At 41.1% G+C, this 12,501-nt stretch overlaps 1 non-coding gene across 1 annotated transcript; it reads left to right on the top strand.

Moving 5' to 3' along the window:
• Positions 1–11,480: 11,480 nt before the first annotated feature.
• On the top strand, positions 11,481–11,587 carry LOC113268629 (U6 spliceosomal RNA). Its single transcript, XR_003321166.1, has one exon. It is a non-coding gene; the product is annotated as a U6 spliceosomal RNA (small nuclear RNA).
• Positions 11,588–12,501: the final 914 nt, after the last annotated feature.

The following is a 12,501-nucleotide window of genomic DNA, read 5'->3' as shown; positions in this document are numbered from 1 at the left end:
AGAGAATGTTTCGGAGAGTCTGCAGCAGGGTATAGTGGCTATTGGATGAACCAATGAACCAGCAGAACCCGTGCCATGGTCAGTGTCTGATCCCAAAGGATCATCAGTTGCTTCATAGCCAGGGCCAAGCTCCATGTCTCCACTCCCAGTGCTTTCCCAGTGCCTGTGGGAAGCGAAGGCTTCTCCTCCCTGGGTGAGCCACAGGCAAATGACTCTAGAATCAGGCTCCATCTGAGCTGCAGACCTTGGCCTTGAAGTTGTTCCCCACGGACAAAATTCTGATGGTGCCTTCTGTGTTTGCAAAAGGTTGGAAAGACATCTGCATGTGGACAAAAGCTGGAAGATGGTATGCGAAAATAAAAATATTTGCAATGTTTGCTGGGAGAATTATGAAGTTACTTGTATAAAAAATTTTTTTCAGGGCACCTGGGTGGCTCAGTCAGTTAAGTGTCTGCCTTCAGCTCAGGTCATGATCCCAGGGTCCTGGGACTGAAACCCGCATCGGGCTCCCTGCTCAGGGGGGAAGCCTGCTTCTCTCTCTCCCTCTGTCTGCCGCTCACCCTGCCCGTGCTCTTTCCCTCTTCCTCTCTGTCAAATAAATAAATTCTTAAAATTTTTTTTTCAAGATTGTTATACTGACTTTTCAACAACATTTTGTTTTAAGAAAGGGGATCTTGGGGGCGCCTGGGTGGCTCAGTCGTTAAGCGTCTGCCTTTGGCTCAGGTCACGATCCCAGTGTTCTGGGATGGAGCCCCGCATGGGACTCTCTGCTCAGCAGGAAGCCTGCTTCTCCCTCTCCCTCTGCCTCTGCTTGTGCTCCCTCTCTCACGCCTCTCTCTCCCTGTCAAATAAATAAATAAAATATAAAAAAAAAAAAGAAAGGGGATCTTGACCTTCACTTTGACGTTCTTAAGACAAAAGTCAAATCAGTTGAGGCTTTAGCGCTGGCCGTACCCAACCCACACCCTAGACCTTGGCAAGAATTCGTCTTCTAGAGAATATCTTGGTTAGGACTATTTAATTGTTCTAATTTCTGGGGGTACAGCAAAGCATAAAATGAACAAAGTCCCTGTTCTCTAAGAGTTTACATTCTAGAACTGCATTGCCCAGTACAATAGCCACTGGCTACATGAGGCTATTTAAATTTAAATTAATGAAAAAGCAATACAATTTAAAATTTATTTTCTCTGTTGCACCAGCCACATTTCAACTGCTTAAGTCATTTGGCCACTAGTGGCTACTGTACTAGATAGCTTGGATATAAAAACATTCCCTTCACTGCAGAAAGTTCTATTGGTCAGCACTATTTTAGAGAAAGGAGTCTGACAATAAGCAAGTAAACAAGAATGGACAAGAATAGAAATTACTCTGAAGAAAACAAAAGACAATGATGCCATAGAGATGGATGGTCTTTGGGAAAGCGTCTCTGAAGAGCTGACATTTGAGCTGAAAAACTAATAAAAGGAAGGACCCAGTCATGCAAAGATCTGGGGATAGAACGTTCCAGGAGGAGGGAGAGGCAAGTGCCCATGCCCTGAAGTGAGAATGAGCTTGGGGTATTTTGAGAAACAGAAAGATCATTTTGGCCAGAACTTTGTGAGCAAGAAGGAAAGTGGTTCAAGATGAGTTTGAAGAGCTAGGTGGAGGCAGAAGCTGTGGGGCTTCCGAGGTCATGATGAAGAGCTTGGATTTACCCTCTGCCTGTCTTCAGAGGGTGGCTGGTCTTGAGGTTTACAGAGAAGCCAAGACACTTGGCTAGGTTTTTGAGGCTATGAATTGTGCATTCAGGCACCTGAGATCCTGAAGCAGAGCAGAGTTGCAGAGCCCGACCAGGGTTTTAGAAATGAGCAGCAGGTGGTGTCATGAAAGTTGGGCTTGCCAGGACAAACAGGAGTTGCGGGACCCGCTAGCAGCATTCAGAATCCCATTACTGGATCAGGTGCTGGACTCACTTGGGCAAGCTGGTGCTTTCATGGGGCCATAGAGAGATCCTCCTTGCCTTCCTCCTGAAAGGATGATAGATCTAAGGTTATACCCACTTAGTTGATTCCACCCTAAGAAAAAACCTTTTGGTTGTTAAAGGGACAGAGCATGGTTCAGGTGAGCACAGGAGAAGCTGGGAGTGGGGAAGGGAAGAGTCACATCCCCTCATCCTGAAGCATTCAAAGATACAACTATCTTCTACTGTTATCTGAGACCCATTCATCTAATCACTCAACAAATACTGTTTACTTATACTACTTGTGCCATAACACAAGTCATTGAGTGTTAGAGATACAGCAGTAAACAAGACAAAGTTCTTGTTCGTAAGAAGCTTACAAAGCAGGTAACTAATGGATATATAAAACAACAGGAGGAAAATTAAACATGAAAGGAGATAGACAGTGAAAGCATTTGTTTTGCATATATTGTTTGGGGAAAGCTCTGCACAGGTAATGATTGAATGCAGTTTGGAATGAAGAGAGTTTAAGCTAGGCAAATGCTTGGAGGAAAAGCATTCCAGGCAGAAGGAACAGCAGATCTCTGGAGGGGGAAATCTGCTTTGTGGGCTCATGGAAAGGCAGGAGGCCAGTATACTGGAGCCCAGTAAAGACAAGGAGAGCAGCGAGAGCTGCAGCCCCAGACTTGAGGCTGGAGACTAGGTACAGATAATGACAGACAACGATGGTAACAGTGGAGGTGGTGAGAAGTTGTCAGATACTGAGTGTATTTTGCTGATGGGATTGGATGTGGATTATAAGTGAAAGAGAGGAGGGAAGGATGACTCCTGTTTTTGGTCTCAACAACTGGCTGAATGTAACGTCATTTACAGAGACAGAAAACCCTGGGAGAGGCAGAGTTTTTTGTGGGGTAGGGAGGGTTGTGGTAGGTAGTTCATTTTAGACATGTTAAATTTGCAATGACTGTTGAGCAATCAAGTAGAAATGCTGAGGAGGCAGCTGAAAATACATGTTTGGAGTCTAGGGAAAAAGGCCTGGAAGCATGAATATAGAAGTGTTCAGTATAGAGATTGTATTTATTTCTTCATTTATTTTTTTAAAAAGAATTTATTTATTTGACAGAGCAAGAGAGAGAAAGAACACAAACAGGGGGAGTGGCAGGCAGAGGGAGAGGGAGAAGCAGACTCCCCACTGAGCAGGGAGCCTAACGGGGGCTCGATTCCAGGACCCTAGGATCATGACTGAGCTGAAGGCAGACACTTCACCAACTGAGCCACCCAGGCGCTCCCATTTATTTTTATTATGGAAAAATTTGAAACATATACAAAAGTAGAATAATATGATGAATATCTGTGTACCCATCACCTACCTTTATCAATGATTAATATTTTGTTATTTTGTCCCACCCCTCCTCATTCCTCCTTGGGCTAGAGTATTTTATTTTTTCTTATTTTATTTTTAGGCTTATTTATTTAAGTAATCTCTAACCCTAGTGTTGGGCTCTAATTCACAACCCTGAGATCAAGAGTCACACACTCTTCTTCTTCTTTTTTTTTTTTTTAAAGATTTTATTTATTTATTTGACAGAGATAGAGACAGCCAGTGAGAGAGGGAACACAAGCAGGGGGAGTGGGAGAGGAAGAAGCAGGCTCATAACGGAGGAGACTGATGTGGGACTCGATCCCAGAACGCTGGGATCACGCCCTGAGCTGAAGGCAGACGCTTAACCGCTGTGCCACCCAGGCGCCCCAAGAGTCACACACTCTTCTAACTGAGCCAGCCAAGTATACCCCAAGGCTGGAGTATTTCAAAACAAATTCTGGATATTTACTGTTCTCCCTGTAAATACTTCAGTATGTAATAGACTGTTTCTAGTTATGGGGACAAATGATATTACCCAGGGAATATGTATAAATAGAGAAGAGTTATGAGGACCAATTCATGACATTTTTCCTTTAGAAGTTAGGAAGAACAAGCTAAGGGGACTGAGAAGGAGCAGCAGGCAGGTGCAGGAAAGGTGTGGGGAGCATGCGGTCTTGGATGCCAAGTGAAAAGTGGGTTTCAAGAAGGAGGGTGTGATCAATTGTGCCAAATGCTATTGAGAAGCTGAGAGACATGAGGACTGCAAGGTAACCCTTGGATTCAGCAAAGTGGCAATTATCAGTGACCTTGATGAGAGCCGTTTAGTGGAGTTATAAGCATTTGAGCTTGATTGAAATGTGTTCAAGAGAAAATGAGAGGAAAGGCAACAGAGACTTGAAGTACATACAACTTTACAAGGGATCTTTTTTCCAAAAAAGAGGATCTGGGAAATAGGGCAATAACCAGAGGAAGGTGCAAAGTTCAAAAGAGGTACATTTTTATGATAGGAGAAATTACAGTCTATTTATACCCTCATGGAAACAGTCAAGTAGGGAGGGACATTCTGATGATGTACAAGTGAAAGGTAAGTCATGGAATAGGTAAGAGAAATGGGATCTAGGGTATGGGATCTAGGGTTTTCGATCACTCATTTCAGTAGCTATTGGAAATTCTGAAGACCCCAGGGCTTGCCTCTTGTGGTTGGGTCCTAGACAGAGGCATGCCCTCTTCCTTATCAACATTGGTTCCAGGGAATGAACATCTTTGCCTGGAAAATGGCTGGGGCTTGTTGTTGAGATAGACAGGTTCCTCTCCCACTAAGTGGGGTCATTTGGATATGTCCCATCCATTATGGAGTCTACATCTACCCAGTGACTCCCCATGCAAGTAGTTCCTGTGCCCAGCCCCAGCTATACAAGAGATGAGGGTTCCCCAAGAATTGGTAATACAGTAGACCAGATATTAAGAATAGAAAACATTTTTGTCTTCCTTTGTAGCATTCATTTTGTCCAAGGAAGCTGATTCTAACTCACAAGTGAAGCGTATCAGTATGTACTTAGCCACAGTGATAGGTCTAGGGGAAGGTTTGTGATCTAATACAATCCAATCATACGCTTTTTAGGAATGCTAGACCAAAGACTCCCAGTTTTCTGCAAGATGTGAAAGAGAAAGTGTGTAACCCTGAAAGTATAGGTATCAATGTTGGGACAACAGAAGTCAGGGTTTTTGTTGTTGTTTTTAAAAAGTATTTTTTAAAAAGTAATCTCTACATCCAACATGGGGTTTGAACTCACGACTTTGAGATCAAGTTGCCTGCTCTACTGACCGAGCCAGCCAGGCATCCCCCAAAAAAGTTAGTTTTAATGAAGCCAACATTTTAGAAGGCAGAGACTAAGGGATGACATGAAATTAGATCTTTGTTGAGCTGTTGGAAAAAAGCCTTGCCTGAAGTTCAATATCAAGTTTTAGCATAGCTCTAAAAATTTTTCAGATATGTGGGATAATACATTTCTTTTATTGCTCAAGCCAGTTCAGGTTGGATTTTCCATTACTTGCAACCAAAAGCATCCTGACTGAAGCACAAAGACAGGCACAGTCCTCTACTGGGTTATTCATTTATTAAACATGTTCATATGCCAATTTTCTATCAAGTTCATGCCATGCACTAGGAAACCCTTCTGTGAAAGGCTGTTGGCCTTTTGTTCTTTGTGTGAGCTCTAGTCTCTTATCTCTTCTCAGAGCTGCCACCTCCTGCCTTCACAGCATGGGACTTTCTCCAGCCAATTTTGTCTGAAAAGTAGGCTTACCTTCCCAGCTTTTCTTGTCTTGGTCACCGTGTCAGTTGGGGATCAGTCAGGGAAACAAACTACTCTAGATATTTTAAGCAGGAAAGAATTTATTTCAGGAAAACAGCTGTTTTACCAAACCATTAGAAGAGCTGGAGGATTGAAAGTCAGAGAAAGTTATCCTTTGCTCTCAGACTTGCCACTAGATTTCAGAGCCAGAAGTTTTAGGTGAGCAATTTGTGGGAAATTACCTGGAAACCACTGCAAAACCTCTTATCTCCTTGCTGCTGCCTGAGGAACAATCATGCATAGCTTCTGCTTCTTGTTTTCTACCCATATCTCTTCTGAATGCCTTTCATTGGCTGGCACTAACCTGAACTTCACTGGGAAGGGATTTTGGAAAATGTAGACTCCAAATTTCCAGTACTTATGATGTGGGATAGCACAGAGGAGGGTGAATTTCCAATAGACAATCTGGCAAAGGAAGACAATCCACCAGAGGAAGAACCCAACTGCTTCCTTCTAAAGGATTGTCTGCTAATGACAGCATAAGAGGATTTGCCTGAAGCAGGCTACTGGAGAGAATATTTAGCCTGACAAAAAGCAGATCAGTTCTGCATAAAAGGTAGTGTGGGTGGGGGAACAACAGCTTTGTTCAGGGATGATTCATGCAGTGTACTCCACCCTCAAAATGGAGTCAGTTCTGTCACTGGACGCCCTGCCTACTCCCCAGGCAACCTACAAAGAAGCCTGCCTGATGATATGATGCATACCTCCTGTTCACATGGATTCAAGGTTAAGGGACAGGTCTACTGAAAAAAGCACACAAGCAGAGGAAGCTCCAGTTAGCTCTCTCCATAGCGTATGAGTAGGCAACCCAGCATCCAAAAAGAAAAAAAACAAACAAGCAAACAAACAAAACAAGTTCTCCATAAAGGAACGAGACTTGTCATCATTAGTAATGACTGTCTTTAAAGTTGTGAGAAAAAAATTACTGGAACCCAGAATTGTCAAGGAGAAATAGAGCTGGACACTAGTTAAAGGTACAAAGACAGATTTTATTCAGTACTATTGCAATAGAGCAAAGAGGCTTCGGTAAAACAGGCGCAACTCCAAAGGCAGCAAAGAGAGCTGGCGATTTATGGGCAATGAGCAGAGCAAGGGGAGACGGTGGATGGAAAATTACTAAGAGAACCTCAGGGGATTCTTTATTCTTTTTATTTTCTTAAGATTTTATTTTTAAGTAATCTCTATACCCAACTTCAGGCTCCAACTACCCTGGGAGCAACAGTCGCAAGCTCTACTGACTGAGCCAGCCAGGTGCCCCGAGGGTAGGGGGATTCTTGATAAACTTGTCTAACAGGATTCTTTAGACATCAAGGGTGTGGAATGAGGAACTTGATCAAATATCAATGGTAATTGGCTATCAATGGGATTAAAAAAAAAGATATCAATGGAATTCTTGCCAAACTGACTAAGTAGGATTCTTGCTAAAACTGGACTGTGCAGGCAGAAGACAGATCCCAAGAATGAGGCATAGTCAAAAACAGGGATCAAGGGAGTCGGTCTGAAGTCTGGTCAGGGAGAGAAACTTTATCAGAATTCTATACCTAGCCAAACTGCCAACTGAATGTGAGAGAAAATAAGAAATGTGTAGGAGCTCAAAATGCTTAATATCGAATTCTGTGGAAAAAAAAATTTACTCATAGATGGTGTGGAGAACAAAGCAAAAGTAGAAACAAATTATATTTCCTTACAACTTGTAGCCCATTGATAAGTACTTGAGATAGGCAGAGTATCTCTTCCTCAAGGGGCTCAACTGCCTCAATGTTAATACTTTGCTAAGGGCAAAAGGCAGCCTTGGCTTGGACATTAGCCTGACCACCAGGATCCTGTGAAAATCCCTTTGGAAACTTCCTTTATCTCTACGCCCCAGGATATATGTTAGCAATCATCCTCCATGCATATGGCCCCCTGATATACACCTGTAAGGTCTCATGACAAAAGTTTTACTAGACAGTCATAAACGACTTGTCCTAACAACAGCTAGCCCCTCAAGGTCCTGGAAACCTTGTTTCCAAATTCCTTAGAGACTGACACTATCCCTATTGCGCTTCCAACATAATCGGTCACTCCTCACAATCCCAGTGCAGCTCTCTTCTGCCCACAGGTCCTGTCCCCATGCTTCAATAAAACCACCTTTTTTGCACTGAATATATCTCAAGAATTTTTTCTTGACCATTTGTTCCCAAACCTGCCAATATTTCACATCGATAGATAAACTCCAGCAAAATGTAAACAGAATCGAAGAAAGATGACCATGGGGGATTCAAGTAATAGAAGTATAAGACCAAAGTTAAAAAAGCTTGGGGAAAAAATAAAAGATCCATAAGATTCTGATACACGGAAGGCTCCCTTTTGAGTTGCAAAGTTTTAATGACCCAGGAATATATTTTCATCACTAAGGTCTAATCATACTACTTGATTCTACAGTTAATATTTATAAAATTATAATATGTTAAGTGTTCAGTTTTGGTTTTCAATTTTTAGTCAATCAATTCAATTTCAATACAAATTTAGTATTTAATTTAGTCACGAAACTAATATAAATGTTGAGGGGCACCTGGATGGCTCAGTTGTTAAGCGTCTGCCTTCGGCTCTGATCGAGCCCCGCATTGGGTTCCCTGCTCAGCGGGAAGCCTGCTTCTCCCTCTCCCACTCCCCCTGCTTGTGTTCCCTCTCTTGCTGTCTCTCTCTCTGTCAAATAAATAAATAAAATCTTTAAAATAAAAAAAATAATATAAATGTTGGGGCACCTGGGTGGCTCAGTAGGTTAAGCATCTGCCATGGGCTGCCCAGGACCCCACAACCGGGCTCTCTGCTCAGCAAGGAGCCTGCTTCTCCCTCTCCCGCTCCCCCTGCTTGTGCAGACGCATGCTCTCTCTGATAAATAAATAAAATCTTTAAAGAAGTGTTAAAAATAATATAAATGTTATAACTATTTACAAAAATTAACAAAAATTTAGAGGTGGAGAGGAAAAGTAGAAAGAAGGGGAAATTTGTTAATGTATCTTTTACTGTGGAGAGATACAGTTTAAAATCAACAAATTATACCGATTGAGGAAATCATGATTTAAGTATCCAGAAAACAAAGCAGCAGAAATCCTAACGGAATTGCCTCTAGGGAGTGAGACCTAATAAGAAATGGGGAGGAAGACACACCTTATTTTCTTTTTCCCGTCCTTTTTAGAATTTAAACATTGTGTGTGTGAGTGTGTCTCTATAGGACAAAAAATATCAAAAGCTTTAAAAGTTGTCTCAATGTTACAAAAAAAGGGGATACTAGTCTTTTCCATTGGGCAAGAAGAAAGCATTTTTCTCAAAAGTTTTAAGGTAGATGGCATGTCTAACACAACTTTTTCACTTTTATGAACCATTTTTGTAGCTCCTAATAGTGAATAGACCAAGAAATCTTTTTTTTTTTTAAGATTTTATTTCTAAGTAATCTCTGCACCCATCATGGGGCTCAAACTCACAAACCCCAAGATCAAGAGTTGCCTGCTGTAGCAGCTGAGCGGGCCAAGTGCCCCCAGATCAAGAAATCTTAGTGTTACTTTTCTCCATTGCTGCTACCAGGTCATGGTATCAAGATCTTTTCTTATGGCTCAGATAATGGAAATAGATGGTCTCTCAATCTGAAAGTATTTACTACAGGTGGTCACTTAGTGAAATCTCCGTTCATTTTAGTGAAAAGCCAGTAGACACCTAAATCTGGATTATTAATAAGCATGATGTGTTTTTAATAGCAAGCAATTTAATTAAAAATTTAATTTATATAAAATAGTTTCATCTCCTGTGTGCAAAAAAAAAAAAAGGCCTATAATAATAACAAAACACAGCTGAAACCTCTGAGCCTTCAGATAGTACTCCATGTTCCCACTGTTCCTTGTCTATTTGGGGAATAGATACATATCTTACTAACTTTCAGTACTCTTTGAAGTCACACTGGAATTCAGGCTTTTCAAGTTCTCACTTACTGTTACAGGATTAATAAGCTTCAGAGGCTGTTTATTAAAATAACAACTTGGCATTGACTTAAACTGAAAGAACTTCACTTGTCTCTCACTAAATGGTTCCTCTTCAAACCAAACCCAGAGGAAGTAAGAACTCTGTTGGTACTTTTCCACATGGATATTTTGAACTACTTGATTAAACAATGCTTGGGTTGGGGGTGATTGTTGCAATCTCTTTGTGGCTTTCATTTGCCTTTATTGTGATTACTTCAAGCCTTCTTTCCACATCAATAATTCCATTTCCAGCCATGTCTGGTCTACTCCTTGCCGTTTTGATGTATTTATTAGCTCTAAAATGATATTGCTTTGCTTTTGGCTTTATAGGATGTGCAATTTCCCTATTCATCTCTTTCAGTTGTTTAATTGTCTCCTTTTTGAGTTCTTACTCTACTGAGCTTATTTTCTTTTTAGGTTATTCTACAGCTCAAAGCACTTGGGGTGATGTTTTTCATTTCTCAACCTGCCTCCTGAATTCCTTGCTACTTTATCTGAAATGGACTTGGTTTTCCGAATGAACTGCAGCTTGAAGATTGCTATTTTATGTTGTATGCACTTTTTCTATGATTTATAAGCTTGTCTGAAAGAGAGGAGGGCAGAACTCCGGGGAAGTGGTATGCAGCCTTTGTTAGAATACCTACATTCCTCCATGTCTTCTGAAGTTCTAGAAGTCTATTTTAGAGTTCACTCAACTAGGGGTTGTTGTATCCCATTCCTGTACAAAAGAGTCTCAATCCTTGAAACCTCCCGCAATTTAGTATGCTTTTCTGGAGTCCTCACAGCCACCTAAAACACCTAGTCTATTCCCCACTTCTCACTTTACCTTCTCCCCAATAGTCATTTTTACTTTTCCAGAGAGCAGAGGTTGAAGATAAAGAAACTACTTAATTCTCTTTTCTCTTGGAATATATGTGCATATGTATGTGTTAATTCCCAGGATTTTGTTGAACCCAACAATATGAATTTTGATGGAATGGAGGCAGGATTGGAAGCCTTGACTTACTCCAGACCAGAATCTTCTATTTCTTTCCTGGACTGCCACTCGTTGACATTTAAGATACTGAGTTGTGACCCTTTGTTTGCTGTGGACAAAGTTTTTTTTTTTTTTTTAATTTGACAGAGAGAGACAGTGAGAGAGGGAACACAAGCAAGGGGAGTGTGAGAGGGAGAAGCAGGCTTCCCCGCTGAGCAGGGAGTCTGATGGATGCTGGGCTTAATCTCATGACCTGAGCCGAAGACAGACGCTTAACGGCTGAGCCACCCAGGCACCCCTGAAATTTTAACTTTCTTGGGTATTGGCAGAAACAGAGTCTATAAGAAAACTTATCAAGTACCATAATTTTTAATGTATATATACATTACACATTTTTCATTATACATTTGATGTATGTATATTTTAATTTTTTCTGATTATAAAAAGTTATGTACCTATACATATATCAAATAATTACGTTGTACACCTTAAGCTAATACAATGTTGTATGTCAATTATATCAATAAAACTGGGGAAAAAAGCCTGGGGAAAAATAAAATAAACGTTATGTATCTTTTGTTGTAAAAATTAAAACCATACAAAGTATAAAAAGTAAAAAGTGGTGGGGCGCATGGATGGCTCAGTAGGTTAAGCGGCTGCTGACTCTTGGTTTCAGCTCAGGTCGTGATCTCAGTGTGACATCAAGCCCGAGTCAGGCTCTGCGCTCAGTACAGAATCTGCTTCTTGCCTTCTCCCTCTGCCCCTCCTTCCCCCACTTGCATGCACGCGTGCTCTCTCCCTCTCTCTCAAATAAAGAAATAAATCTTAAAAAAAAAAAAAGTAAAAAGTGGTGCTCGCTTCAGCAGCACATATAATAAAATGGGAACAAAACAGAGGACATTAGCATGGCCCCTACACAAGGATGACTCGCAGATTGGTGAAGTTTTCAAAAAAAAAAAAAAGTGGGGATACCTGGGTGGCTCAGTAGGTTGAGCGGCTGCTTTCGGCTCAGGTCATGATCCTGGGATCAAGTCCCGCCTCGGGCTCCTTGCTCAGTGGGGAGCCTGCTTCTCCCTCTGTCTGTCACTCCCCCTGCTCGGGATCTCTGTCTCTCTCTGACAAATAAATAAAATCTAAAAAAAAAAAAAAAAAAAGAATAGTGAAAACTCTGTTTTCTCATCAGTGCTTTAGCCGTTCAGTGAAAATTAGAAATTCAGTGAAAATCTAGAATAGATGTTTTAAGAACAGCTGTATTATGGTAGGTTTTACATACAATAAAATTCACCCATTTCATGTGCATGATCCAATGATTTTTAGTAAATATAGAACGGTGCAACCATCGCCACAACATACATACTTTTTGCAAAAATGAATAGTAGCTTTCTTTGTTCCTATTTAACCTAGTCTCCCAATTCTACAAAAGGGGCGCCTGGCTGAATCAGTCAGTGGAGCATGCAACTCCGGATCTCAGGGTCACGAGTTCAAGCCCCACATTGGATGTAGAAATTACTTAAACACACACACACACACACACACACACACACACACACACACAAAAGTTTGAAGTGCACTTACCGATGCCCATAGCATGCTCAATGTGGTTAGGAGGCTACTATTGAAAGCTTTTGGGTAGTTCTGTTCCTGCCAGTTGAGCTACCTGACTACCAAATGTCAGTTGGGTTCATTCCACTTTCTTATATCAGTGAAATCTGCTATTGTAATTTAATTAAATTTTGGAAAATTTATGATATGCGAGCATAAAGAAAGAGATGTTTCTATGAAAACTAAGATGAATGCTTTGGAAAGGCTTGTTAAAAGCAAATTGCTAAAAACTTGTTAAATCAGGTATAGATGAGAATTCTAAGAACGGC

Source organism: Ursus arctos, unplaced genomic scaffold (assembly GCF_023065955.2).
Source record: "Ursus arctos isolate Adak ecotype North America unplaced genomic scaffold, UrsArc2.0 scaffold_32, whole genome shotgun sequence".
NCBI lineage: Eukaryota > Metazoa > Chordata > Mammalia > Carnivora > Ursidae > Ursus > Ursus arctos.
This window is presented reverse-complemented; position numbering and strand designations above follow the sequence as displayed.